At 33.6% G+C, this 9,268-nt stretch overlaps 1 protein-coding gene across 2 annotated transcripts in view; it reads right to left on the bottom strand.

Annotated features, from left to right (window-relative positions):
- The window catches only part of LOC135072454 (pyrokinin-1 receptor-like), a 44,715-nt gene extending 35,751 nt beyond the window's left edge, over window positions 1-8,964 (bottom strand). For both annotated transcript variants that reach the window (XM_063966360.1, XM_063966359.1), the window contains exon 1: window positions 8,817-8,964. The gene's annotated coding sequence lies outside the window, so the exon portion shown is untranslated. The remainder of the gene's footprint in view (window positions 1-8,816) is intronic.
- Between the last annotated feature and the right edge of the window lie 304 nt (window positions 8,965-9,268).

Here is a 9,268-nt window from a genome sequence, read left to right on the forward strand (position 1 = left end):
GTCTAAGAACGCTTGAGTTGAGGTAGTATTTAAAACATGCAAACAGCAACATCCTACTATGACATGTGACGTATTGCGAAGATGATGAAACAGTGCATGAAAATGGTTTCGAAAATATTATCATGAAACTATTATATATAGTTGAATTTCTGTGAAAAATATCGGAAAGTTTTCAGCGTGCGCAGTTAAAAGTTATTCTGACAGTTAATAAATAATAATAATAATAAATCTTTGGACAATTTCACACAGCGCCAGCTAGCCCCAAAGTAAGCAAATTAATGCTTGTGTTATGGGTGCTAGCTTAACGGATATACTACTTATATACTTTTTTTTTTTTTTAAATACATAAATATTATACATAGTCACACCCAGACCCGTCACAGAAATTAAAATTCATCATTTCAATTTCTGCCCGGCCGGGAATCGAACCCGGGACCTCTCGGCATAGTAGTCCGTTCTGAACCACTACACCAAACGGCCGACGAGAAGTCGAGTTAAGAAGTCAGCGAACTACATAATATGTAAATGCTAATGGGATTTTGTTACAGAAAAATAAGTACACCTATCTTGTTTTCAGTTAGGTAATTAAACAAAGTCCGTGGCGTCTCGAAATTTCAAGTGCAGTGTCAACCTAAATGATAATTTTACTGAAGTGTTACGTGAAAATAAGAAAACTGTCAAAACAGAAAAGTAAGTGCTTAGGTTATTATAAGGAAAATACGGACTTTTAATTTTCCTTTCAAAATTAACTTTGAATATTGACTTAAGTATTTAGGTACCTAGGTACTTTAGAGATTTGTGAAGAATGTTTAGGTGAAATTTAATTTGAAAAGTGTTATTTTTGTACAAAATAATGTCGAATTTTAACAATAACTTCGAAATCCTGTGTAACTTTTGAACAGATACGAATCAAACACAGGGAAAAACGTGTGAGCGCCGCGATACGATCTAATTTGCAATGATACGGTTAAAGTAACAAGTGGTTAACGATCTCTACAATGTGGTACCTCCCATCAATAAATCCGCGTCAAACCTAGAAAAAGAAAATGTAAAAGCAAAAATAATAATAGCATTTATCTGTTTTTTCAATCACTTGTCATAATGCATTAGAGGTGCTTCAGAGGGCGCGCCGAGGTAAGCCTTATGACGGCTCATAAAGCCTGACACCTGGATCGTGACCTCAGATGTTACAGCTCCAGTAGTAAAAGATAGAAAAATAATTCAGGTATTGTTAATGATTGTTCTGGCTGTGCAACATGTCCTTTGTTGAAAGGCATTGCATATCTATTATTGTACACACACACATTCACACTGAATCTACTTTTAAATTTACATCCTTACATCAGATATTCTTACACAGGTATTACTTAGGCTGAGCTGCACCACCTTATTTTAACCGTAACAATAACAATAACCGGTGCTTTTTGTATGGAGAGTGACAGATTTTTGGCGTTTGTCAAAGTTAAAGTAAGATGGTGCAACTCAGCCTTAGTATTCGCTTCGATTATTTGCACATGCACACCCTTGATTCGACCTCAAACACCTGCCTATTATTGAATTTTCTATTTGTTCATACTCATAATAACAAAAAAGTTAACATTATTTTCAAATCTACACTTTTACATCGAATCACTTTGACCTGTAACACAACTGAGTGTGACAGTCGACAGAGATCGACGTGGAATTCCGTTTTGCAAGACCTTTTGCTCTCGCATCCTTACATTTCAACTTGTGATAAAAATAACATTGTTGGAAAATCATCGATATATCCTAATATCCAATATTATTTGTAATATCTTTATTCTACGCTGCGTCTAGAAAATATCGGTTTCGGTTAAGAATAGATATTGATAGCCCCAGTGGAAGGAAGTATCTTATAAAGGTACAACTCTACTTCCGAACACGCCCTGTCGTAGTGTGTATTATAAAATATCTTTACTCAATTTTGAGACCGTACCAATCCTGGCTTATTACGGGTCATACATTATTTTACATTCCTACCATCAAGTGTAGTTAACTTGATGGTCGTTTCAAGCTGTCACCTCCAGGCTCTTGAAAAGTTTTTAGAAATTGAAAAAGTGTTTACCCATTTAGTAATGTGTAGCACTTCATTAGCGCATAGCGGAAAATAGTTGGGAGCCTTTTGTGATTTACAGCGCTCAATATTGAGATCGTGGTGGGGGGGAGGCCTTTGTCCAGCAGTGGCGTCATTTGGCTGAAACGAACGAATATTGAGATCGTGGGAAAGCTGGACGTATTCAAAGCACTTTTTGTTCCTTTATTGGTATACTAGTCGAGAAGCGTGTTTGTCGCATGTTGAGTGTCTTGCCTTATTACTACATACGAGTTTTGAACCTCTTTGCCGGTTGACAGCGTAACAATACTACTAGGGGGTGAAGGTCGATGTGTAGACCCTGTGTGACTATGGGATGAAACTTATACATAATGTAAAGATGCAAAATCGTATAGATTTAGTTTGAAATATTATGTAATAATACTATCACGAAAGAATAAGTCAATCACGTCAAAATTTCGACAGTGAAAATGTAGAGAAATGAAAATCACTTGTGAGGAAAAATACATGTTAAGGCCACACCTTAGTACCTACTTATTATTATTCTGTGGCTACACCTAAAACGTTTTAGTTTTTATTAATCTTTTAATTAAATCATTATATAACAAGTACTCTACAAGTATTAGTAAGTGACTACTTAGGTATTTAAAATACCTACTCGTAGTCTAGACAAAAAATATTTACTTTTTCTTTGACACTGAAAGAACCGGAGGTCATATTATTAGTTAACCGGCAAGCGGTAGCTACAAGTACATGACCCACCGCATCTTGTTTAGAAATATTTATTTTATATTTGTTGCCAAACATTAAAAATTATATATACTTCTTTAGACTTTATTTATTAAAAAAGATACACAACGACACACAATTTTATATGCATAATATGTATACAATCGGTGGCGATTAGACTTTAGCAATTAAACAAAACAAAAAGTACGGTAATCCCCCCAACAACAGCAATAAAGAGTCCAGCGAAAAGTGGCACCTTCGTTAGAATTATAGTTATGTGTAACTCGTAAGTACATTATCCCTTTGAGCTTTAATCCAGTGGCTAGTATGTATCTATTAGGTAATTACTTATAGGTACGTATACTTGCTTAATAGAAAATGTCGTTGTTAGTCCAAAGGCAAGAATCTGTTAATTCGAGTTGCTATAGGTACAAGTACACTAAAGTGAAATTAGTTTGGAATATAGTCATGTTACTATTTATAGCTTATGTTTGTGTTTCAACCATATATTATTGATTTATTTGATATTATAACAATAACCTAAACAAATATTATTGCCCTGCGACCTACAGGATGGGTCAAACTTGCTTGAATTTCATAAACTCACGAAATGGGATGTAGAAATTATCAAAGCTATTTCAGTATGACTTTATTGTCAAAGTGGTACAAAAAAGGATTATTTTCCGATACATTTAACGTTGTTACGAAAAATATTATAAACCCATTTCGATAATGGTATTATTTTTATGATTACTCATAGCTATTCGAATATTCTATTGAAGAATGGAAATACAGGACCTATATTTAAAATAAAACGATCATTACAATTTTGTACATAATCATTAGTCTTGTGAAACCAATTAATTTAATTTTCACTTTATGTTAACAATTTGTAATCCCTGAAAATTTCTCTGGTATTCTTAAATACTACGATGAAGTTTCACACAGTAAATTATTACTTACTTGTGTAAAAGAAACTAATTTACATAATCGAGTCCGACCGCCTAAAAGAGGAAAATTCTTAAAATATCCATTGTCAAGAAAAGTCAAAACCTTTCAAAGTTATAAGTTATTATTTAGTTGGAGAGATGTTTTTTACGGTAGACTTAACACCAAAGTTGAATTGCTTACAGCAAATAAACCATGCTGTTTTTGTTTATGAGGTAAGTATTTTCTTCTGATAAGTTTTTCATTATTATTTCCATCGTAATTTTGTGTAGCTGAAAAAAAAATTCCTAGAAAACTACTATTTCAAACTCTTTGATACTTATGAAGTTTATACAGTTTTAACGATGGAGAAGTACGATCGACAGAAAAAGCGCTTTTGTCTTTTTACATTTTAGTCATTTAATTGTCGTTTATTTAAATCTAAAGCCCAAATGTTTAACCCTGTGGACTGAATATAACTTTCAAAGTTGTGAAAGTTACTGTAAAAGCTTTTTCTACATACAATTTATTGTCTAATAAATGTTCCTCTGATACTCATACACGAGTTAGTAAAAAATATGAAAAATAATAACCTCAAATGTTGTACACAAGCCGACAACAAGCTAAACATTGTGGCAACTTGTTATCAAAAAATTCTTTATTGCAATAAACATTTTTTACTCTCGGTACTCTCGTATAAAGGAAGGTTTCTCGAAGCACTGGTATAAGTTTTTGAGGCATATAAAAGACTCCAAAAAATTACGATTTGTATGGAATAAGAATTATTTTTTTTACATGTAAATAAATTTCTGACTTCGATTTGCTACTTCTGGCATCTGTCTAACTTTCTTTGCACACCCTGTATTTGGTACGAATGTAATTAAAAACTAATGTTTACTTTTCATTTATTAAAACGTGACCGTTGCTTGTAGGTAATGCTGACTGAAGATATTAGTGTAAGCATTAAAAACATAATTGAAAGAGATTTTAAGTAATTAGGTAGGTACTTTTGAGCAGATTCTAATAAAATTGAGTGAACACGAGGATATGAACATTATAATACCTACATTAGTAGCATAGTAACTATAACGATGACCGGTGTTTTTTTGTGTGTGTGTGATGAAGTATATGTGTATGCATGTGTGTTAAAGTAAGATGGTGCAACGTGCAAACCAGCCTTAGTGTTGGTTTGTATTTTAACACTGTACACATAGTTGTAGTTTTTATCGGAGAACCTAATACATATTTAACATGTACCTATGTAGATTAAAAACGCAATTTGGATTCCGAATTTTATTTAAACCCCTATTGCAATTCCAGTTGAATAAATTCTCTACCTCAGGACATTCTCACAAATGTTCGCAGAGTGGTTCATATTACCACTTAGCTACACACTCACAGGACATCTGGTTCCAGATTGGATCTCAGATGGTAACTAAGTTTTTAAATGGAACACTATGTTCCAAGTACATAATAAGATATTCTATTTCTACTACTTACTAATAAAAACTTTTTGCTCTTACATACTCATACCTTCTTTCTTCGTCTTTGGAACGGTCTCCCTGAAAACGTCAGGCAGGCTCCCAGCAAGTCCACCTTTAAATTTCATGTGCGCAAACATTTTCTCGACAGTGTTTCATCTTCATGATTTCTGTTCAACCTCCTTTTTTTCCCCTTTTTTTTTCCTTCTCTTTTTTTTTTTTCTCTCCCTTTGTCATCCATCCTATTATTATATATGTATGTGTCTATGTATGTATTCATATGTTATTTATGTAATTATTTTTTTTTCTAAATTCGTATTAATTCTATACCGCCTACTTTATTCTCAGTTTGGCCCTAAGGTTGACTGGCAGAAAATGCCCAAAGGCATTAAGTCCGCCTTATGTACACCGTTCTATGTGCATATAAGTTTTAAATAAAAAATAAATACCTACTTATATACATTATATTTTGAAAACATTTTCCATTTTCCAATTTCTCTCATTACGAAAATTCATCATAATTGCAGCTACTTATTGAATTGTATTGAAAAGCAAAAGCCAAAATCAATAGAGTTTCCTATGTACTTGTAAATATTTGTACCTATAGGTCCGTTCATCCACAAAGCGAAACACGTTAAAAACCAATTAAATCAAATTGCAATCACGCTTCCTTTTGCAAACATGTAGCGAATCATTTTAGTTCGAAATTTGTACCAAAACGATTTCGCAAAGTGAAAAAAAGAAACGCTAACTCATCGTAGGTATAGATGTCTCTACGTGGAAAGGTTTAGGAAAAAGTATTTAGCAAAAATCTCTTGTGTAAAGTTTGTAGTGGACAGAAAACTAATAAAAAGACTGCAAAATAGAAAACTTACCTTTAAAATACTGATGCCCGTCACTTAAAAATTAGGGATTGATGGTGAAAACGGGCATGATTAGACTAAAGCTAGAAGATAACGATTTTAATCCACTATCTTTAAAATAATGTTTGCTTGCTTATTGTAATTCTTGAAATGAAATATAAATTGGTATTCATATTATCGATAAGAAGTAAAATGTTTGTTTACATTGATAATAACTTTTTATTTGGTAGCTTTTGGATTTTGACACTTTGTACCACGATTCTAAAAATCGATAAATAATATTTAACAGTCTATATTTTACCTATTGTTGCCACTTTTTATCTTGATTATATCTGCATAATTATCTAAGAGATATTATCTTTTTAGGACTACCCAAAACATACTTGGTTTATAAAGTTACAACTCATCACAACACGTTAATATTCATATGTAGGTATGTCCAAATGATTACAAATAAACATGTAGTCGAATCCTTTCATTACTCTTTCAGGCACTTTTTTTAGGAGGAATTTAATTTACAAGAACTGAATATAAGTTAATCTAGGTAAGATAAGAAAAGACTTGATCTAAAAAAATACATCTTTCTGATTACAATTTTCCAAACTTAACCCACTCTACAATACGATTGCTTCCTACTCTACGATTTTGCGATGCTGCCTTCATTACTAAAATTCGCCAGTGTGAGTAATTTGATCATCGTCCCAGTATTAATGTAGGCTAACTAACTGCTGCCTGTTGATAATGGTAATAGCTAATGTAATACATATTAAGTGGTGCAATTACCACTCGTGTAGTTAGTGCAATTAATTTAAAAGGCAAGTTGAATTAAATCATTATGTTTGTTTGTTGATCAGACTACTTTAGCAGGAAATAAAAGAGCTTTTTGTAGCGATGCAGTAGCGCTGCTGTAGCGCGGTAGCGCGTTGTCATCATTTCTGTAGTGCGTTGCAAATGAGACTACGCGCGTTAGTAACGATGCTGTCGCGCGTTAGTAACGATGCTGTCGCGCGTTAGTAACGACGCTGTCGCGCGTTAGTAACGATGCTGTCGCGCGTTAATAACGATGCTGTCGCGCGTTAGTAACGATGCTGTCGCGCGTTTCGTAAAAGCATAAACAAAAAGTCGCCGTAAGCGAGGGCCGTGAGACTTCATAGTAGTTAGACTTCGTAGTTGATAATGTAAATAGAATGTTTTTTTTTTCAGAAAAGGCGAAATAAATAATATATTAGTACACTACTTCCTAAACATGTAGCGACCTCAAATAAATTGTCGTTTTGACGGATTAAAACTCTACCTCAGTCAAGGTCTTCCACCTTTTTTACTTTATTATGTATTTTTTTAATTTATTTGAAAAAAAAAAACCACGTGTTTATGTAAATAATTGTTTTTCAGATTATAGTAAACGCAGACTACCATCTACACAATTTATTTACGATGATTTATTTTTAACAATTTTGCACATACCTAAACTATGTTGCAACGATATTTTTGTAGGTAGGTATGAGACGGATATTATTTTTCGACTTCTCAAATACAAAATATAATATCATGCGCAATTCATACAGTACTCCATTGTCTCCGAAGCTAACTTTAAGACAATGGTTCAAAGTTCTTATATCGTCTCAAATCTACACAAAAATGCTAAGAACACACAAAAAACTGTTTGTTCAATGAATTTTTCTTTTCGAGAATGTGTTACTAGCTTACTTATAAAAGTAGAGAAAGGTCTGTAGAACTGAATAGAGTGCCATGATAAGGCCCTGCAATGATACTTAGAGTAGGCGCACACCGTTGATTTTTAGTTGGCCGATAGTTGTGCCCGATTTTAATTTGTATGAAGAATCGGCCAAATCGAATCGCGGCGTAGTGTGCGCACTCCCATACATGCCCGTACTGATCAACTGCCCGACTAAACTATCGGCCGACGAAAAATCAACGGTGTGCGCCTACTCTTAATGTGCAGAAATAGATTCGAAATTGAGTTGAGATTGATCTAAATATTCTAAATATTGATGTTCCACCAATTACAGGCATGTTTGAGTTTAAATAGAGTTTGGAGGGACATTTCTACGGGTTAGTCCCTCCAAACTCGTTATAGTGTTAGAATGGAGAGATCTGGAAAAGTCTGTAGCCGTTCAGTGGAAAGTAATAGTATCATAATATATTAGGCGGCAAAATATTTGCCTTAGCAAAGACATTTTCAAGTTAATTTTTGAATATGTATTTTCTCTCATTTCCCCACGAAAATCCTACAATATCACCAAAAATTACACATATTTATTTTTTAATTAGACAAGCAATGTAATTTGCATGGTATCAATAAAATAATGCGTTACTTAGTGTTTTTAATTAAGTAATTATACATACATTCGCGTTCCACAAATATAACAATTGTTTTACAATAGGTGTGAAACACCTGTGTTATGAATCTATTTAGTTATGAGTTTTCTAAAATATGTATAAATAGTTTCCGCCAACATTCCAGAAAATTTTATAATTTAATGTCACACTAATTTTACTTCTGTGAATTTCTGTCACCGTTCTTTAAAATTTAAACAATAACGCTGCTAAACCATTCAAATAGAAATATTTTACTGATAATCTCATTTTTGCAACAATAAAACACTGTAAATATCACGAAACACTAATCATGCACAGTGATAATACTTATTGCCTATTTCGCGTATCAATCAGCACGTTTTGCAATGAAACTAAGTTTTAACTTTTTACAAATTAACTCACCTCGGTTACAAAATCCAATGTAAAAGTGTTAACAGCACTGTGTCACATGTAACACAAACAGCACTATGCACTTTTAGTTTTTCGCGATGTATTGAGTAGTTCGGAGTTCGCGCGGCGCACTCGCGGCCCGGTACGCGGCAGGCGGCGGCTGAGGCGGCAGAACGACTACGCGGGAGAAGCATCTTTACGCTACGGCTAGACGCGGCTACATTGACAACCCCGGACATTTGCGGAAAACTTGCTGCTCAAAAATTTTACCCTATATCTTGTACTTGTTAGTGGGTTGGTCACTGAGTGTTTTTCTACCAACTACAACCATAGAGTCTTTAAAAAAGCTTGTAACTTGCTAAGAAAAGACACGTACTTGTAAATCGTTTGGCGTTACGATTTACACTTGGGGTAGTTATTTAAGTACCTTGCTACTTGTTATAAAAAACTTTAATGGAAAAACA

This window comes from Ostrinia nubilalis, chromosome 6 (assembly GCF_963855985.1).
Source record: "Ostrinia nubilalis chromosome 6, ilOstNubi1.1, whole genome shotgun sequence".
Lineage (NCBI taxonomy): Eukaryota > Metazoa > Arthropoda > Insecta > Lepidoptera > Crambidae > Ostrinia > Ostrinia nubilalis.